We start from the raw sequence: 18613 nt of genomic DNA, 5'->3' as shown, positions 1-18613 counted from the left end.
TGAAACTATAATTTAGGGTAAGAAGTGGTTGCAGCTTAGAGTTCCCTGCTGGTTTGTTTAGTTGACCCTTTATTTTACTTACTTAGATTTGGATTTTTTTTTTTTTTTTGAGTTGGAGTCTCACTTCCCTCATGCAGGCTGGAGTGCAGTGACATGATCTCAGCTCACTGCAACATCCACCTCCCAGGTTGAAGCGATTCTCCTTTCTCAGCCTCCTGAGTAGTTGGGATTACAGGCATGCGCCACCATGCCCAGCTAATTTTTGTATTTTTAGTAGAGACAGCATTTCACCATGTTGGCTAGGCTGGTCTCAAACTTCTGACCTCAGATGATCCATCCACCTTGGCCTTCCAAAGTGCTAGGATTACAGGCGTGAGCCACCACGCCTGGCTGGTTTGGTTTTATTTTTCTACAGAACATATGCAAAGTCTAAGACATTGCCTTTGTAAATTTACTATGATCTATAAAATCTAATTCAGAAGCTTTATTACTACTTCAATTAAGACACATATTTTAGAAAAAGAATTTTAGAATGTTAGCAAGTCCTGTGTCTAAAAACAATCAATAAAACAAATTTTCATATCAATACCTAGAGAACACAGTGAATCTATTTATAAGGAACTACCAAATGCAAAACAGACTCTAATCAATGTTATGCAGAGGTTTCCAAAGCAACAGGGAAGTGGAAACCAGCACATTTGGGGATTAGAGTCTATTGGAAATAGTTACAGATGAAAGTTTTGGGAAGAATCGATAATGCCCACCCTAGTCCTCAGAACCAAGGAATTCAAAGAATTTGAATAACTGAACCAGAAGTTCACATGGGTAAACAAGAATGCCATCTAGACTGGATATAACTAAGCTGCTAACTAGAGTGGCTCTGAAAATATCTTCCAAAAAACTTAGCTCTTGTCCCTACTGCCACTTCGAATTAAGAGAGAAAGATGTGTTGCTTAAATGAGTGCACCGCCTGTGAGACAAGACTTTGTTCCATATGTTAAGCAGCTGTTGAGTAAAATTTGTCATCTTCCAAGACTAAAACAAGAAAGACACTAGTGATATATGTTTTGTTTGTGAAGAGACTGTGGAAAGCCTTGGACCATGATTATTAGCTTATCATTCCTGGGAAACTTCGTATCTGGGACCTAAGAAACCTTACTCAATATTTTTCTTTTTGGTCTAAATTTTTTGAATTGGGAAGTTACAATGCTAATTTTTTCAAGAATTGTGCAGATGCCTCTGAGAAACTTTTGTAATGTCCTTTTACATACATATAACTTTAGCTGGGCATCGTGGTGTATGCCTGTATTCCTACCTACTGGGAAGGCTGAGGCAGGAGGATCGCATGAGCCCAGAAGTTGAAGGCTGCAGTAAGCCATGATTGCACCATTGCACTCCAATCTGGGTGACAGAGTGGGACCCTGTCTCTATTAAAAAAAAACAAACAAAAAACTATAACTTCAGAGAGAATAGAAAAAGGAATTTTATTTTTAGCCAGCCAGGCATGGTGGCAGGCTCCTATAGTCACAGCTACTCAAGAGGCTGAGGTATGCTTGAGCCCAGGAGTTCAAGATCAGCCTGAGCAACATGGTTAAACCACATCTCTAAATCAAGGAAAGATAACTTTTGCCTAGGATGAGGACTTGAATAGAAGGCCTGGACACGAGGTAGCTCATGGAAGAACTGGGTTGTTTTTTGTTGTTGTTGTTTCTTTTGTTTTTTTTTTTCTTCACAACTGAGAAATTATTAAGATATTAATAAATCCTAGTCCATATTCAGAAATACTGGGGAGGAAACCCTGACCATTTTTTGTTTGCTTGCTTTTTAATTAACTACCTTCCTTCCACTCCAAAAGCAATCCCAGCTATATACTAATCATTCCCCCCTTTTGAGTATCTTATAATCAAGCCTATAATTGTTCGAAGGACATCTCACATCTTTTATTATACTGCCTGTCATTCATTTTGTGAACCGTTATCCCAGTTCTTAAGTACCCCTAGTTTATAACAACCTATGTATTTGAACAGGATGATTATTCATTATTATCAAAAACATTCAGATGTTTATATATATATATCCTTACAAGTAGGCATTTACAAAGGAAATTTCACAGACATATTCCCTTTCCTTGATCAGCCAATAATAACCTTGACCCAAGACAGTTAGTTTATGTGATAGATTTCTTGTCTCCCATTTTTATTCCTAAACTCCATCTCAGACCCTGAAACCCCAAAAGGAATTGCGTGGGACCATATACCTTATTGGTACTCGATAAATGGTGATTAACTGTTGTTATTTCATTAGTCTTCACAATTTTCTTATAAAAATGACAATCATTTATTTATATGATTACTTGTCTGTAATCCTGTTTTATCCTAAACTGTAGAGTCACTGCAGGAGCCAGCCACCTTAATCTTTAATTAAAAACAGGGCTCATTCAGAGCAGAAGCTCAGAAAACTTACAATTTTTTTTGTTTTACAGACACAGTGGCTCACACCTGTAATCTTTCCCCCCCCACCCAGAGATGGAGTTTCCCTCTTGTTGCCCAGGCTAGAATGCAGGGGCACAATCTTGGCTCATTGCAACCTCCATCTCCTAGGTTCAAGTGATTCTCCTGCCTCAGCCTCCCGAGTAGCTGGGATTATAGGTGCGTGCCACCACACCCAGCTAATATTTTTGTATTTTTAGTAGAGTTGGAGGTTCCACCATGTAGGCCAGGCTGGTCTCAAACTCCTGACCTCAGGTGATCCACCCACCTCGGCCTCCCAAATTGCTTAGAGTGCAGGCATGAACCACCACGCCTGGCCACACCTATAATCTCAACATTTTGGTGGGTGAATTACTTGAGCCTAGGAGTTCTAGACCAACCTGAGCAATATGATAAAATCCTGTCTCTACAAAATATTTCTTTAAAAAATTATCCAGATGTGATGGTCCATACCTGTGATCTCAGCTACTTGGGAGGCTGAGGTGGAGGATCGCCCCTGAGCCCCAAGAGGTGGAGGCTATAGTGAGCCATGATTGTACCACTGCACTCCAGCCTCGGCAAGACAGTGAGACCTGTCTCAAACCAACAACAACAACAACAACAACAACAACAAATTTGTTATCTACTAAAAGACCTTCATGTAAAAGTTACATAGAATACCGTTTGTCCTGGGCCAGGCATGGTGACTCACACCTGTAATCCCAGCACTTTGAGAGGCTGAGGCGGGAGGACTGCTTGAGTTGAGAAGTTCAGGATAAGCCTGGGCAACATAGTGGAACCCCCATCTCTACTAAAAATGAAAAAAGTTAGCTGGGCATAATGGTGTATGCCTGCAGTCCCAGCTACTCATGAGGCTGAGGTGGGAGGATCCCTTGAGCCTAGGAGGTTGAGGCTTCAGTGAGCTATAATAGCGCCACTGCACTACAGCCTGGGCAACAGAATGAGACCCTGTCTCAAAAATAAATATATATATAAAGAATACTTTTTTCTCCTACTCTCTCTCTCTCTCTCTCTATGCTGTCTTCTCTGGTTTACAACAGACACAGCAGCTATGTTACAACCACAGAACAAGGTTTTGCAACAGAATGGCCTTGAAATACAATACTGCCCAGTTGAAAACTTAAGCAATCAAAATGGAATATATGAAATCATGCCTGCTAGACTTTATGTGTTGTTTCTTATAAGGAAAGTTATTGTCTTTTCAGGGGAATGTTACTCTTTTTTGTTGTTTTTGTTTTGTTTTGTTTTGAGACGGAGTTTTGCTCTTGTTGCCCATGCTGGAGTGTAATGGCACCATCTCAGCTTACCACAACCTCCACCTCCCAGGTTGAAGCAGTTCTCTGCCTCAGCCTCCCAAGTAGCTAGGATTACAGGTGTGTGCCACCATACCCGGCTAAGTTTTGTATTTTTAGTAGAAAGGGGGTTTCATCAAGTTGGCCAGGATGGTCTTCGTCTCCTGACCTCGTGATCCGCCTGCCTCAGCCTCCCAACATGCTGGGATTACATACATGAGCCACTGCACCTGGCTGAGAATGTTTACTCTTTAAGTGACAGTTTACCCTCTCTATATCAGAGTTCTCAATAGCTGTAACATTCAGATGTAGCAGTGCAACTAAGACATAATCCAGTTGTCTAAAGTGTTACTTTAATCACTAAAATGCAGCTTCAGAAAATTTATGTGTGAAACTACTTGGTAAAAATCATTGGTAAAAACTTACTGTAAATGTCTACATACCTAAACTCCATCAGCACATGAATTAAACAGCTGCAGTAGTGCTCTGAAACCAAAACCTGTTTCTCAAAAATGTGATAATCTCTCTCTTTCTCATTTTTTTTTTTTTTTTTCGCAAGAGGCCCCATTACTCAGGCCTGAAACGATTTGCTTGGGTTTCAGAGTGTTTTCTTTTTCTTCAGTTTTGATTCTGACATGAAATTTAAATGATAAATAGCAACATGTGGGCCACCCTGATACACTGAAAATTCTCCTTAGGCCACACATGGTTCATGATAACTGTGTCATATGCTGTCATTAGTACTGCTTATCTGGCTATCTCAAAATATTTTGTAAACACAGTGTATCCACTCAAGGCCGGCCTAATGGGAGTAACTTTTCCACATTTTTCTGTATTCTTACATACATAAGGTTATTTTATTTATTTATTTATTTATTTTCGAGACGGAGTTTCGCTCTTGTTACCCAGGCTGGAGTGCAATGGCGTGATCTTGGCTCACCACAACCTCCGCCTCCTGGGTTCAGGCAATTCTCCTGCCTCAGCCTCCTGAGTAGCCGGGATTACAGGCACGTGTCACCATGCCCAGTTAATGTTTTGTATTTTTAGTAGAGACAGGGTTTCACCATGTTGACCAGTATGGTCTCGATCTCTTGACCTCGTGATCCACCCGCCTTGGCCTCCCAAAGTGCTGGGATTACAAGCTTGAGCCACCGTGCCCGGCCATAAGGTTATTTTTAATGTGGAAACTTGAAGAATATTTTTAAAGCTTTTTTTTTTTTTTTTTGAGACAGAGTTTTGCTCTTGTTACCCAGGCTGGAGTGCAATGGCGCGATCTCAGCTCACCGCAACCTCCGCCTCCTGGGTTCAGGCAATTCTCCTGCCTCAACCTCCTTGAGTAGCTGAGATTACAGGCACGCGCCACCATGCCCAGCTAATGTTTTGTATTTTTAGTAGAGACGGGGTTTCACCATGTTGACCGGGATGGTCTCGATCTCTTGACCTCGTGATCCACCCACCTCGGCCTCCCAAAGTGCTGGGATTACAGGCGTGAGCCACCGCGCCCGGCTAAAGCTTTTTTTTTTTTTAAATCAGAAATTGTGGGTAGATTGCCCAGCTTCTTATAAACGTCACACGCCGGGGGCCAACAGTTCAGTAATAGGGATTTCCTAACCACACATAGTCCGTCCAGCCAATCATCAGTCTCATACTCTGTTATGTAGTTTTAATTGTGTGACTGGGTACATTATTTTAGGACAATTAGGTGAAACTGAACCCTCAGAGCAGGCACAATTCCAGGGCAATATAGAATACTAGTTTCCTTTGCTCTTTTTTTTTTTTCCTATGCAAGATTTTTGGGTTTTTGACTGATTGGAATAACTTAACTTTAGCTTATCTTGGCATTGGTTAAATTTTTCTATAAATTAAGATTTGTGTTAAGTAGTTTAATGGAAACTCATGTACTGGATAAGCTGCCATAAATACTCTTAAATCCTTCCTTATATGGCACTTGAAGCTGTGAGAAGTTACTTTTATTTTTATTTTATGTATTTTTTAAAAGATGGGGTTACTCCATGATGGCCAGGCTGGTCTGTTCAAGACCAGCCTGGCCATCAGGTGATCCACCCACCTTGGCCTCCTAAAGTACTAGGATTACAGGCGTGAGCCACCACGCCAGATTGTGAGAAGTTACATAAAATTGTCTTCACTTAATCTATTTTGTTTCATAGTTAATGAAAAATAGGCCGGGCGCGGTGGCTCAGGCCGGGCGCGGTGGCTCAAGCCTGTAATCCCAGCACTTTGGGAGGCCAAGGCGGGTGGATCACGAGGTCAAGAGATCGAGACCATCCTGGTCAACATGGTGAAACCCCGTCTCTACTAAAAATAGTAAAAATTAGCTGGGCATGGTGGCACGTGCCTGTAATCCCAGCTACTCAGGAGGCTGAGGCAGGAGAATTGCCTGAACCCAGGAGGCGGAGGTTGCGGTGAGCCGAGATCACACCATTGCACTCTAGCCTAGGTAGCAAGAGCGAAACTCCATCTCAAAAAAAAAAAAAGAATACTATTGCTCAAAAAAATTATGGCAATATGTTCATGTTGCTGATTCTCATCAGAAAAACAAAGCAAAGGAAGCTTTGCACAGTGGCAGTATTGTAGCCAGTGAGGTTTATCCAAGGTGCGATTATTGCTAATTGAAAACTTTTCCCAATGCCCCACCATGATGACTTGAAATATAGTCGGCATTGGTAATTTTTGACAGTCTCTATGGAGACTGAATTTTTTTTTTTTTTTTAAATAATTCAGTCTTCGGCCAGGTGCGGTGCTCATGTCTGTAATCCCAGCACTTTGGGAGGCCAAGGCGGGTGGATCACGAGGTCAAGAGATCGAGACCATCCTAGCTAACATGGTGAAATCCCGTCTCTACTAAAAATACAAAAATTAGCTGGGCATGTTGGTGTGCACCTGTAGTCCCAGCTACTTGGAAGGCTGAGGCAGGAGAATTGCTCGAACTCGGGAGGCGGAGGTTGTAGTGAGCCGAGATCACCCCACTGCACTCCAGCCTGGCACTTGGTGACACAGGGAGACTGTGTCTCAAAAAAGGAGAGAGAGAGAATGCAAAGGAAAGCAACTATTGCAGTCTCCAGCAAGGATAAGTAACCAAGTATATTCCTCTTACATGCATTACAAAGCAAGCGTAGTCATTCAACTTGCAGGAAATAATCTATCATACACTATGATTTTCTATTTTTCCCCCCCAGATTTAGGGAAAACTTTATATGGAAGTTTATCTGCATTTTAAAGCCCATTAATAAAAAGGATCTGGAGTTCAACTCTTATAAAGTCTCATTATGATTCTTTAGCTAAAAGTTTCTTGTCTTAGCCTTAGACTTATGATTCAGATTATTCTCGGTCTGCTGGCTTAGTTCAGAAACCAATCACCTTGTACAACTCTGAATTAGAAGTCACAAAAGAAACCCACTACTTTTCTTAACTACATGTATTTTATAAGAAGATTACCCCTTCTAAAATTAGCTCTATGATGGCAAAACAGCTGGATGAAAAGGGAAAAATTTAGGGACTCGTTTTGCTATTTCAGACATGTAAATTCAACTGCCTCTTTGATTCTTAATCTCCATATGTTTTGCAGCTGTATCAGATACACAAAACTATGGTACATATGTATTTGAGTGTGATATGTATGGGATTTTTATTTCCTGCTACATATTAGCAATCTAAAAATAGAAATACTTTTCATTTTTAAATAATGAGGTTTTGTGCATAATCTTGTAAGAATGAGAATTGAACTCACTTTTTTTTTTTAATCAAAGTTTGCCTTTGGCCAAAAGATGCTGTCAGAGACCCTACGGTATTTTTACGAAGTCTGACAATCTTTGTCTTTTTCTTTATTATTATTATTATTATTTACAAGGCAGTAAAAGCCAGATGAGCATCTTTTTCTTTCTTTTTTTTTTTTTTTTTTTTTTTTTTGAGATGGAGTCTCCCACTCTGTCTCTCAGGCTGGAGAGCAATGATGCAGTCTCAGCTCACTGCAACCCCTGCCTCCCAAGTTCAAGCAATTCTCTTGCCTCAGGCTCCTGAGTAGCTGGGACTACAGGTGCATTCCACCACACCCAGCTAATTTTTGTATTTTTAGTAGAGACAGGGTTTCACTATGTCAGCCAGGCTGCTCCCAAACTCCTGACCTCGTGATCTCCCCGCCTTGGCCTCCCAAAGTGATGGGTCTGCAAGCGTAAGCCACCATTCCTGGCCCAAATATATATATATATATATATATTTTAAGTTTCTGCGAAAAAGATAACAGCTGGGTACTGTGGCGGGTGGGCCCGAGCTCAGGTGTTTGAGACCAGCCTGGGCTACATGGCGAAACCCCATCTCTACAAAAAATACAAAAAGCAGTTGGGCATGGTGGCACATGCCTGTGGTCCCAGTTACCTGGGAGGCTAAAGTGGAAGGATTGCTTGAGCCCAGGAGGTAGAGGCTGCAGTAAGCCAAGTTCAAGCCACCACCCTCCAGCCTGGGCAACAGAGTAAGACCCTTATCGCAATACATATATATATATATGCATAAAATTTATATTTAAAAAGAGGTGGGGTCTTGCCATGTTGCCCTGGCTGGAGTGCAGTGGTTTTTCACAGGCAGGACCCGACTGCTGAAGAACTCATTCCTTAGTTATTTTATTATTTTATTTTATGTATTTTTTTATTTGTTATTTTTTGAGGAGTCTCACTCTTGTCCAGGCTGGCGTGCAGTGGTGCAGTCTGAGCTCACTGCAACCTCTGCCTCCAGGGTTCAAGCGATTCTTCTGCCTCAACCTCCTGAGTAGCTGGAATTACAGGTACTTGCAACCACACCCAGCTATTTTTTGTATTTTTAGTAAAGACAAGGTTTCACCATGTTGGTCAGGCTGGTCTTGAATTTCTGACCTTGTAGTGCACCCTTCTCAGCCTCCCAAAGTGCTGGGATTACAAGCATGAGCCACTGTGCCTGGCCTATTTTTTTTTTTTTTTTTTTTTTTTTTTTTTTCTCGAGACGGAGTTTCGCTCTCGTTACCCAGGCTGGAGTGCAATGGCGCGATCTCGGCTCACCGCAACCTCCGCCTCCTGGGTTCAGGCAATTCTCCTGCCTCAGCCTCCTGAGTAGCTGGGATTACAGGCACGCGCCACCATGCCCAGCTAATTTTTTGTATTTTTAGTAGAGACGGGGTTTCACCATGTTGACCAGGATGGTCTCGATCTCTCGACCTCGTGATCCACCCGCCTCGGCCTCCCAAAGTGCTGGGATTACAGGCTTGAGCCACCGCGCCCGGCCTCTGGCCTATTTTATTTTATTGAGACAGAATCTCACTCTGATGCCTAGGCTGCAGTGCAGTGACAATTTCTTGGCTCACTGCAACCTCCGTCTCTTGGGTTCAAGCAATTTTCCTGCCTCAGCCTCCTGATTAGCTGGGATTACGGGTGCGCACCACCACACCCAGCTAATTTTTGTATTGTTAGTAGAAATGGGGTTTCACTATGCTGGCCAGGCTAGCCTCGAACTCCTGACCTCAAGTGACCCACCTGCCTTGGCCTCCCAAAGTGTTGGGATTCCAAGCATGAGCCACTGCGCCTGGCCTCATTCCTTTTTTTATTACTCTTGGCATTTCATTGTATGGATGTGCTACAGTTTATCCATTCCCCAGTTGAGGGACATTTGGGCTATTTCCAGTTTTTGGTTATGACAAATAAAGCTACCACACACATTTGTGTTTAGAGTTTCAGGTGAACAATTTTTGTTTCACTATGGTAAATACCTGGCAGTGGCAATTACTGTTGTGACCTGAAGTTCACCATTAAAAGAGATTACCCCAGCAAAATCATGGAATTGTTGGTTATAGAAATGATAGTTGGCCAGGCTCAATGGCTCACGCCTGTAATCCCAGCACTTTGGGAGGCCAAGGCAGGTCGATCAGAAATTAGCTAGGTGTGGTGGCACACGCCTGTAGTCTTAGCTACTCGGGAGCCTGAGGCAGGAGAATGGCTTGAACCTGGGATGCACAACGACACCAAGGTTTCTGAAGACAATGGCTTTTCCACCCAAGCAGGTTGTACATAAATTCCAATTAGAACCTGGCATCAGGCGGGGTGTGGTGGCTCACACCTGTAATCCCAGCACTTTGGGAGGCTGAGACAGGTTGATCACCTGAGGTCGGCTGCTTGAGACCAGCCTAACCAACATGGAGAAACCTGTCTCTCCTAAAAATACAAAATTAGCCTGGTGTGTTGGCACGTGCCTATAATCCCAGCTACTCGGGAGGCTGGGGCAGAAGAATTGCTTTAACCTAGGCAGTGGAGGTTGCGGTGAGCCGAGATCACAACATTGTACTCTGACCCCCAGTACTCTAGGCTGGGCAACAAGAGCAAAACTCTGTCTCAAACAAAAACAAAAACGAAAACAAAAACAAAAAAACAAGAACCTGATATCACCCTGAAGGAATTCTAACTTCACACTGTTGGGGAAATTTACCAAGATGGCTTCATAGTAGAGTAACTTTACACAGCACATTAAAAAAAAAAAAAAACAGACATAGTATGTCTTCTTTGTAGCAGCTAGGCCCTGCCATTACTGTGCTTGGCTGAGTTCACAAATCTGCTGTAATCTGTAGCTCCCCTGGGTCACTTCTCTGGCTCTCCTCTCCTGCTAAACTTTGTTTCCTAATTAAAATCTCCTGCCACTGCCGTAGCTACTGCTGCTACTGGAACTGCCATAGCCACCTTGGTTTCGAGGTTTGGCAAAGTATTGCCTTCCACCACTATAGGGGCCAGAACTTCTGCCTCCAAAGTTTCTTTCCTTGATGGGTATGAAATTTGAAGACTGATGTAATTGCCAAAATTATCGTAGTTTCCACCACCTCCAAAATTGCTTCCATCATTACCAAATCAATTATAGCCATCCGCACTGCCACCATATCCACCACCACCATGGCTGCCATCAAAGCCACCACGACCACTGAAGTTTCATCTATGACTAAAGTTGTCGTTCCCACCGAAACCACCTCCACGACCACCACCAAAGTTTCCAGAGCCACTCCAACCTCTTTGGCTGGATGAAGCACTAGCCAGCTCTTGCTTTGACAGGGCTTTCCTCGTTTCACAGTTGTGGCCATTCACAGTATGGTATTTCTGAATGAATTTTTTTCTGAAAAAAATTTTTTTTTTTTTTTTTTTTGAGACACAGTTTAGCTCTTGTTGCCTAGGCTAGAGTGCAATGGCAAGATCTCAGCTCACCGCAACCTCTGCCTCCCAGGTTTAAGCGATTCTCCTGCCTCAGCCTCCTGAGTAGCTGGGATTACAGGCACCTGCCACCACGCCTGGCTAATTTTGTATTTTTTGTAGAGACAGGGTTTCTCCATGTTGGTCAGGCTGGTCTTGAACTGTCAACCTCAGGTGATCTGCCTGCCTTGGCCTCTCAAAGTGTTGGGATTACAGCGTGAGCCACCACGCCCAGGCCAATGTCATCTTTAATGCCATCAACAAATATCTTTTTCATAGTTAAGTGGGCACCTGGTTTTTGAGAATCTCCTCTTGACACAGCTTTCTTTGTTTCCACAACTCTTCCATGCACCTTGTGTGGCCTTGCACTCATGGCTGCATCCATCTCCTCCACCGTGGCAAAGGTGACAAACTCAAAGCCCCTGGAGCGCTTGGTGCTTGGATCTCTCTCATAACCACACAGTCCGTGAGAGTTCCCCATTGCTTAAAATGGCTCCTCAGGTTCTCATTGATTGTTTCAAAGCTCAACCCTCCAATAAAGAGATTCCTCAGCTGTTCCGGCTCTTTAGGAGACTCTGCCTTAGACCTGAGTGCAGGGGGAAAAGAGGCTTTCATGATGCTTCCTCGGTGGCGTTCACCAGTCTAAATAGGTATTGTCTTTCTTTCTTTCTTTTTTTTTTTTTTTTTTAAGAAGGTGTCTTGCTCTGTTACCAGGTTGGAGTGTGGAGGCGTGATCTCAGCTCACTGCAACCTCTGCCTCCTGGGTTCAAGCGATTCTCGTGCCTCAGCCTCTTGAGGAGCTGGGACTACAGGTACATGCCACCGTGCCCAGCTAATTTAGCATTATTAGTAGAGACGGGGTTTCATCACGTTGGCCAGGCTGGTCTCGATCACTTGACCTCACGATCTGCCCTCCTCGGCCTCCCAAAGTGCTGGGATTACAGGCGTGAGCCACTGAGCCTGGCCTTCTGTATTTCTTTTCTTAATGAAGTAAAATGGTTTTTCACGTTGCATGTCTGATAATGTAGATATCTCAAATATTTGCAGTTTTTTTCCATTTAATTCTTTTGTATGTGGTTTCTTTGGGCTTTCGTTTATATAGTAGCGTTTCTTTGAGTGCTTAATGTTTGTTCCTGTGAGCTGCTCAATTTCCTTAGAAAATAATTTGTGAGTTATTGAGGTACATTCCTCCAGAGAGGATTTGTATTTGTTTCTTCCATGCACCTGGGGCCTGCCTACTCAACTTACAGTAATAGCTTGAGGCTTTTATGGACCCGTTTTGGCTGTAGATGATCACAAGTCAGTCTTTCAGTGACTGTTTTTTAGTACGGAGTTATGCGTAGCTCCACAGGAAGCAGTACCCTGAGGATGAATGGGTATGCTGGTTTTCATCTCCACCTAAAGGGTCCAAGCTTTATTGAGATAATGGTTTCCTATGGTATTCGCCAAGCCCTAGGCTTTACCTTCTGTCTCTGAAGCCACTGTGAAGCCAAAGCTGCAGTTAATCGGGTTGAGCAAATGCCCTTAGGGCAAAGTAATCTCAGGGCCATAGCATCAAACAGCCTCAACAGCATCCTTTAGGTGAATAGAATCCAAATGGTGCCTCCAGGTGTTGTGCACCTGGACAGTGTTGTCCATATTTACCTGTTTGGATTCCTTCTTCACTTCTCTTTGACCTAGTAATTTCTTTCTTTCTTGCCCATGCTTCAAGGCTTCTAACAGGCTTAGGATTTTTTTACTATTTTTTAAAATTCAGCCTTTTTTTTTTTTTTTTTTTTTTTTTTTTTTTTTTTGAGACAGAGTTTCACTCTTGTTACCCAGGCTGGAGTGCAATGGCGCGATCTCGGCTCACCGCAACCTCCGCCTCCTGGGTTCAGGCAATTCTCCTGCCTCAGCCTCCCGAGTAGCTGGGATTACAGGCACGTGCCACCACGCCCAGCTAATTTTTGGTATTTTTAGTAGAGACGGGGTTTCACCATGTTGACCGGGATGGTCTCGATCTCTCGACCTCATGATCCACCCGCCTCGGCCTCCCAAAGTGCTGGGATTACAGGCTTGAGCCACCGCGCCCGGCCAAAATTCAGCCTTTTTAATTGTTTCCAGTGGGAGGTGCAGTCTGAATTCCTAGCCTACCATATACCTGGAAACAGAACTCTCAAAACTCAACTTGATATACCCTACAATTTATAAAAATATCTGATAGACTAATTTGTTTAATTAATAATTACCCCCCCACACCTAAGCTTTAAGTAGGAATCGTTTGATGGAATTAGATAGAACCCATAATCCCTGGTGCTTAACTCTTCCCTCATGAATATTACTAACAAATGTTCTGGATTTACGTTGAAATACCAAAGTAGCTCAAAGATCTCATAGTGACCACAATTTTTTAAACAGTGACCACATTTTAAAATGTTTCTCAGAAAACATTTTAAACCAAAATCATGTGTGTCACTTGCATGGAAAGTGCTGTGTCTCTATAGTTACGCTGAAACATAACAAGTACAAAGGGGAAATGACTTTTGGTGGTTGATAAGCTAAACGGAAGTGAGTCTTGCTGTAATATAATATTAGGAATGCTTTTAAACTTTCACTCAAAGATGGTGGGTTTCATATCCTCCTGTATAAGTCCTTGCTAAAACATAAGTAAGCGTAGTTATGGAAAAACCACATGGGCAGTCATTGCTAAGACTCAGTGTATTGATGTCATGTAGAAAAACATGATACAGAGATCCTTTTTTGTGGTTTATTCAATTGTCTTTGTTATTTCTGGTATTTGTTCTGAAGTATTACTCAATAAAATTCTAGCAAAGACAAAGACAATCTGCTTTAGCCCAATGTTATATTAGCCCTATTCCCCACTTGGGAAAAAGTGTTTTATAACACATATCAAATCAGCCTTGCAGACCATACCATCCAATTATGCCTAGAGTGTACTAGATATTTGAGAAATGTTTGTTGAGTCAGTTACTTAATGGACAATATATAATGGGTTGTTGTAAATAAAGCAGAGCAGTGACTAAAATGTTGACTTAGTCATATTATGGGAACACTGAAGAAGGAAAATGCCTGGGATTCAATGCCCATTCTATGGCTCTCTGGTGCTGTGGCTCTGGGTAATCTATAGGCACCTGGGGCCCCAGTTTCTTCATTATTTGCCCTGTTCTTGGGTCAGACTGCACAGCCACTCCCTGTATATGCTGCATAATTTCCCAATTCAGGGTCTTTGTCCTATGGTTATCTAAAATGCCCTTCCCCCATCCACTGTATGACTAAACCTATCTCGTCATGGCATCCTACTTCTCCTAATCCTTGCAGCATAAATACTCCCCCGCCTTCACACCACCCTGGCTAGAAGTTAACTTTCCCTCTGAGCTATGTGAATAACATATTTTTTCTTTTAACTCAAGTGGTGTCATTTAATACTTTATAGCTTATATTATGATCTTTTATGTAGATATCTGTACTATACCACTTCTCTGCTAGACTGAATGTTCATAAGGGTAGAGCCCAGGCTTGCTATATTTTTGTAGTCCCCCACAACACCTGGAAAAATGCATTAAAGAGTATATGTGCTCAGTAAATATCTGCTGAATATACAGCATAATAATGCTTTTCTTTCTCCCTTTTCCCCTCCCCTCCCCTTCCCTTTTGACAGGATCTTACTCTGTTGGCCAGGCTGGAATGCAGTGGCATGATCTCAGCTCACTGCAACCTCCACCTCCTGGGTTCAAGTAATTCTCCTGCCTCAGCCTCCCCAATAGCTGGGATTACATGCGCCTGCCACCACACCCAGCTAATTTTTATATTTTTAATAGAGAAAGAGTTTTACCATGTTGATAGGCTAGTCTCAAACTCCTAGCCTCAAGTGATCTGCCTGCCTTGGCCTCCTAAAGTGCTGGGATTACAGGCATGAGCTATGATACCCAGCCCCAATAATGCTTTTGTTGCTGATAATAGAGGACTGCATCAAATGATGGCTTGAGGCCATTTATACCTTTTAGACCAATTATTGTGGAGGGTCAATGGGGAATGCTGGATATAAAGAAGAAAAATTGCATAAGTTGTATATCCATTAATGGGAGAAGAAAAGAGAATACTAGGTGGATCACAGCCCATTTCAAAGTAGAGATAAAAGTGAAATTGATGAAGCAAGAGTAAAGCAACAAGAGCAGCATAGATTGGTTATTCTATTTTAGTCATTTAAGAAAGTTCCTTTCTCAACCGCCTGTTTTTAGACTATGCATACCTGTGTACAGCTAGCATAGTATGTACCTGGTTTTGACAGATTCCCTGAGGACTTGAGCCAGAAGATGAATTGCATCTTTAGAATATGGTTAATAATTTCACAGACAGTGTTGAGTGAAAGAAAGCAAATACAATCCAATACACACTGTCTGATTATATCAAAATGAAGTTCAAAAATTGGTAAAACTAACTTGTAGTGATAAAAGTCAAAACAGTGGTTATTCCTAGAGGGTGCTGACTAGTATAGAACACAAAGATTCTTCAGAGGTGCTAGTAGCAGTCTAGCATGCTACCACATGTTGATCTGAGTGGTGGTTACATGGTACATAGACATGCAAAAATATTATGTTGTCCACTTGGAAGTTGTGCACTTTGGCTGGGCGAGGTGGCTCACTCCTGTAATCCCAGTACTTAGTGAGGCCAAGGCGGGCAGATCACCTGAGGTCAGGAGTTTGAGACCAGCCTGAACAACATGGCAAAACCCCATCTCTACTAAAAATACAAAAATTAGCTGGGCATGGTGACAGGTGCCTGTCATCCCGGTTACTCAGGAGGCTGAGGCAGGAGAATCACTTGAGCCTGGGAGGCCGAGGTTGCAGTCAGCCAAGATCATGCCACTGCACTCCAGCCTGGGCTTTCATCTTTTCATCTTTTTATTGGAAGTGTAAATTGATTTAAAAACAAAACAAAACAAAACAAAAATAAGTTGCTGAGGGTTTGGGGCACTGGGGGAGGGATAACAATAGGAGAAATACCTAATGATGGGTTGATGGGTGCAGCAAACCACCATGGCAGGTGTATACCTATGTAACAAACCTGCACATTATGCACATGTATCTCAGAACTTAAAGTATAATAATAATATGTAAATAAAATTTTTAAAAATTTATAAAAGAAGTTGTACACTTTACTATAGCTAAGTTATATTTCAATTTTTAAAAAGAATCCAGATTGCCTTGTGTATCCCTGATGAGCAGGTAGAGAATAGATTTGGAGCTGTGCAGTGTGTTTCCTAGAAAAATAAAGCAGACTTTTTAAAATTCCAGAGTTTTCTCCGGGAACCTGTGACCAGATGGCTCTCATAAATAATGCATCAAAATATGGTTAGGACTAGAAGAATTCATGATGTGTGATAAAAAGAAAACAACCAATGATCACATAGTTTACTCTTTTTTGACTGTCACTGCAATTTTCTGGAAGAGTCAGGATTACTAATAAATGGTCATGCAGCAAGAATGGCTTAAGACCTGCAGCACGAGGATACTTGCTGGCTGTGAAACCTTCAATAACTTTCAGGCTTTCTGGGCATTGATTGCTTCCTCTGCTAAATGGAAAAATATTTTACCGCTCAAAGATAGAGGAAAGGATCAAGTGATCTCTTAAGGCTCTTTCTAGCTTGTAAAATCTTTGGCTTACGAAAATTGAAACTGTAAAGAACCAATTATGAGCCAGGCACAGTGGCTCATGCCTGTAATCCCAGCACTTTGGGAGGCTGAGGCAGGTGGATCACCAGAGGTCAGGAATTCAGGACCAGCCTGGCCAACCTGGTGAAACCCCATCTCTACTAAAAATACAAAAATTAGCCAGGTGTGGTAGCATGCACTGTAATCCCAGCTACATGGGAGGCTGAGGCAGGAGAATTGCTTGAACCCGGGAGGAGGAGGCTGCAGTGAGCCAAGATCCTGCCACTGCACTCCAGCATGGGCAACAGAGACCCTGTCTAAAAAAAAAAAAAAAAAAAAAAAACCTGTCATAATAAAATCTGTAAAAATCTGTAATAGGCAACAAATGTAGGTGGCCACATCAAATAGAGATGCAGGCAGAAAACACCTTTTCAGATACAGTGAGCTACCTGAGAGTTTACCTAATAATACTTTTAAAAAAAGATAAGGGAACAGTTTTAGACCCCAATCAAGTAAAGCATTAATTATATGGTGAGTTTGTCTCTTATGAGTTCACATTTGCAGAGACTAAATATGCAGAAAGTGGCATTTTATAAAATATCTGAGCAGAAAAAAATGTATATATATGAGCAGAGAAGGAGTACTAGTCTAAGTTTGGCTCACAATCTCACAGCTAGGTGGCTGAGTGAGGTGGCTCACTCCTGTAATCCCAGCACTTTGGGAGGCCGAGGCGGGCAGATCACTTGAGCCCAGGAGTTCCAGATCAGTCTGGCCAGCATGGTCAAATCTCATCTCTTCTAAAAATATAAAAATTATCCAGGTATGGTGTGGCATGCTTCTGTAGTCCCCCAGCTACTTGGGGGGCTGAGGCGGGAGGATCACTTGAACCCAGGAGGCAGAGGTTGGAGCCGAGGTCGCACAGCAATACTCCAGCTTGAGCAACAGAGTGAGACTGTCTAACAACAACAACAACAAATCTCACAGCTAGGAGAAACTGCATGGCATCATCTCTGCTTTCAACACTAGTAAGCAAGTGTCATCGCTTCATCTCTATTTTTTTTATTTTTATTTTTATTTTTATTTATTTATTTTTTTTTTGAGACGGAGTTTCGCTCTTGTTACCCAGGCTGGAGTGCAATGGCGCGATCTCGGCTCACCGCAACCTCCGCCTCCTGGGCTCAGGCAATTCTCCTGCCTCAGCCTCCTGAGTAGCTGGGATTACAGGCTCGTGCCACCATGCCCAGCTAATTTTTTGTATCTTTAGTAGAGACGGGGTTTCACCATGTTGACCAGGATGGTCTCGATCTCTCGACCTCGTGATCCACCCGCCTCAGCCTCCCAAAGTGCTGGGATTACAGGCTTGAGCCACCGCGCCCGGCTTATTTTTTTTTTTTTTTTTTTTTTTGAGACCGAGTCTTACTCTGTTTCCCAGGCTGGAGGTGCAGTGGTATGGACTTGGCTCACTGCTATCTCTGCCTCCCGGGTTCAAGCAGTTCCTCTGCCTCAGCCTCCTGAATAGCCTGGATTACAGGCACACGCCGCCATGCCTGGCTATTTTTTGTATTTTTAGGAGAGACCAGGTTTCACCATCATAGTCAGGCTAGTCTTGAACTCCTGACCTTGCGATCCACCCGAGTTGGCTTCCCAAAGTGCTGGGATTACACGGCAGCATCTCTGCTTTCAACACTAGTAAGCAAGTGTCAACTCTTGATCTCTATCTCTATTTGTCTAAAGAGGCCAGTGAGGCTCCATAAGGCTAAATCACTTGCCCATGGTCACACAATTGGGAGAAGCACAGAGTGGAGAAAAAAACAGTTCTCGGGCTTCCAGCTGGTTGTATCCCCCACTGAACCATTCTGCCCCTTCTGGTTCCTTTTGGATTGACTTGAACTCCATGGCCCTCCACTGTGCTTTGAAGAGCAATTGAGAAAATGGTAAACTGGTGGAACTGGGAGTCAGAGGACCTGAGCCCC

The 18613-nt window shown here is 42.7% G+C and overlaps 1 long non-coding RNA gene, 1 other non-coding gene and 1 pseudogene across 6 annotated transcripts in view; 2 read left to right on the top strand and 1 right to left on the bottom strand.

The window, feature by feature from the left end:
* Positions 1 to 18613, top strand: part of LOC120363894 (uncharacterized) — a 73420-nt gene that overhangs the window by 11318 nt on the left and 43489 nt on the right. The window contains exon 2 of one of the 5 annotated variants that reach the window (XR_012516096.1): positions 11704 to 11801. The exons of the other annotated variants lie outside the window; for them this stretch is intronic. This is a non-coding gene — a long non-coding RNA (uncharacterized LOC120363894). The remainder of the gene's footprint in view (positions 1 to 11703; positions 11802 to 18613) is intronic. 5 annotated transcript variants of the gene reach the window in all.
* LOC120364037 (U4 spliceosomal RNA) lies at positions 6351 to 6491 on the top strand. Its single transcript, XR_005579396.1, has one exon. It is a non-coding gene; the product is annotated as a U4 spliceosomal RNA (small nuclear RNA).
* On the bottom strand, positions 10436 to 11604 carry LOC141583364 (heterogeneous nuclear ribonucleoprotein A1-like; annotated as a pseudogene).

The sequence above is a fragment of the Saimiri boliviensis genome, chromosome 2 (assembly GCF_048565385.1).
Source record: "Saimiri boliviensis isolate mSaiBol1 chromosome 2, mSaiBol1.pri, whole genome shotgun sequence".
Taxonomy (NCBI): domain Eukaryota; kingdom Metazoa; phylum Chordata; class Mammalia; order Primates; family Cebidae; genus Saimiri; species Saimiri boliviensis.
This window is presented reverse-complemented; position numbering and strand designations above follow the sequence as displayed.